Source organism: Tupaia chinensis, unplaced genomic scaffold, assembly GCF_000334495.1.
Source record: "Tupaia chinensis unplaced genomic scaffold, TupChi_1.0 Scaffold143886_1, whole genome shotgun sequence".
NCBI classification, from domain to species: Eukaryota; Metazoa; Chordata; class Mammalia; order Scandentia; family Tupaiidae; genus Tupaia; species Tupaia belangeri.
Window position 1 is genome coordinate 1,523,240 of NW_006203737.1, and position 2,297 is coordinate 1,525,536.

The 2,297-nt window shown below is 34.0% G+C and overlaps 1 pseudogene; it reads right to left on the reverse strand.

The window, feature by feature from the left end:
- Positions 1-1,897: 1,897 nt before the first annotated feature.
- LOC102476860 (prefoldin subunit 4 pseudogene) lies at positions 1,898-2,297 on the reverse strand (annotated as a pseudogene).

The window sequence follows — 2,297 nt, forward strand, 5'->3', positions numbered from 1 at the left end:
GTTTACACCTCTATTAAAAAAAAAAAAAATCCAGAGAGAGAATCCTGAGTTGCTGATACTGAAATCAGTGCTCTCAAAATAGCCTCCACTGCCTTCCTCAGAAGTTGAGGTAGATCTAGGCTGACACTTTCATACATATAATATTGATAGCCATTGTTACTGAAAAACTGAAGACTGGAATATCTATTGTTGGAGACATTAATCAAGAGGGAATAAATGATGTGAAAAGAGTTTTGTTCCTTAATCCATGTGATTAGCACCTGTCATGCTTATGTAGACAATTGGAAAAAAATCTAAATCTACAAAATCTATTTTCTTCAAACTATTTCACGCTGGAATAAAAAGGGATGATGTAGGATCTGAAGTGCTATGAACATGTATTGATAAATTGGGACTCGTTCTGCATGGAGATTGTTGCCTGAAATTAACTGGATGTCACAAAATTCATTGCCCAATGGAGAGGAGGATTTTTAACCTAGTTATGAAGTTTTGGTTACAGTGGGTGGATTGATATAAGATATAAGGCTCATAGATACCTAAATTCACCACAGAATAGCCCAGAGTGCCAGGTTGCTGAGGATCCATCAAATGGCTATCCGTGTGCTCAGACTGGAACGAAAATACATTGTTGCTAAGTATCTTTTCAAATTTTATTTTTATAATTTAATAAATCATTTTTGTTTGTTTGGGGTTTTTTGTTGTTGTTGTTTGTTTGTTTTCATTATAGGGCACTTGAGAGAGAGGGAAAGTGAGAAATAACCCCCTCCCCCAGGTGATCACCACACTACAATCCCTTCTCTGTTCTCTTCTCAGGATTTTGGGAATGTACACACATGCACCTATAGTGTTTTCTGAGACATCATGTCTGGGATTTAAACCACCAAGTCAGCCATGTGGGCTCCAGCTGCCTTTAGCACCACACAATTATGTGGCTCATAATTTGATAAATCTTTCACCTTATCTTATGTAATTGGGGAATGGCATCAGAACACTGACTAAAGATGACATATCTAAATTTTTCTGTACCAAAATTAACTCATACATTAATTCCATCTTTTTCATGCACTTTATGAGCCTACATCATCTTTTGGGAGAAAGAGGAGTACTTATTTTCTTCTGTATCTTCTTTGCTGATCTTGCGTGATTCCTTTTCACAAACTTGGTGCTTCTCTTTTGTCTTTCATCTAAGGAATCAACTAATTTCTATAATTTGAAATGCTTCTGTAGTTAACGTTCTCCAGGTCTCGTCAATAAGACAGATTTTTGTTTATTTACCCTGGTACAGGTTGTCAGCATTTGTGTCTATCTTTACTTGGGAAATATCAAAGTCTTTTATGCTTTAGATTCTATGCTTACATTTTTTGGCCTTTTCTTCATAGAATCTAAGTCGTTTTTTAATTATAATATTTTTCTTTTTTAAATAATTATTTTATTTAACTTTATTTATTTCTTTATTTTAATTTGACCAGAGAGGAACAGAGACAGAGAGAGAGAGAGTAAGAAAGAGAGAGAGAGAAAAAGTGAAAAAGCAAGCTACCGGGTCCGAGACTCAAACCATAGTCCACCATGTGGGAATCCAATGCCCTTAGCCACCACACCACCTGCTGGCCCCTTATTACAATTTCTTTTATTGTTTAAATGCTTTTAATAACACTACATAAAGCTCCTAGACTTGATATAATTGTTATGCAAAATACATAGATGAATACTGTCTTTGTTTAAAAATGTAAAATAAATAAACAAGACAAAAATAGGCAAGCTTCCATGAAATAAATGAAACATTTTTTAAACATTTTTTAAAAAGAAAGTTTTCCTTCCATGTCATTTAAAGAAAAATTATCATTTTAAACATATTTCATGTTTATTAAACAAATTTTAAAAAAGTCTTATAAAATGTTTAACTTTCATCAGCTTCAAGGTTTATGTTGCTTCCAAATTTTGCATACAACTGAATTTTCAAATCTGCTAACACTAGTTGAACCGACTCCACTCTGGATTCTAAGGCGTTAACTTCTTGGAAATGTTTCTTTGCTTCTTCTAGCATTTCTTGTGTTTCTTCTTGAGAATGGCTACTGAAAAATCACTGATTTATAGGATGTCATTATGCAGTTGTTATCTGCAAGCATGATGTCATCACAAGCATCTTCTAAATTCTGGAGTTGCTTCTTTTTTACTTCTATTTCCTCTTTGAGCTCTGTGATTCTATTCATATTCCATGCAAATTTGTTTATCTTTTGTTGATCTTCGAAAGTAACACTGACATCTTCTGCAGCCACCTTCTTCATGGTGGCCACCAT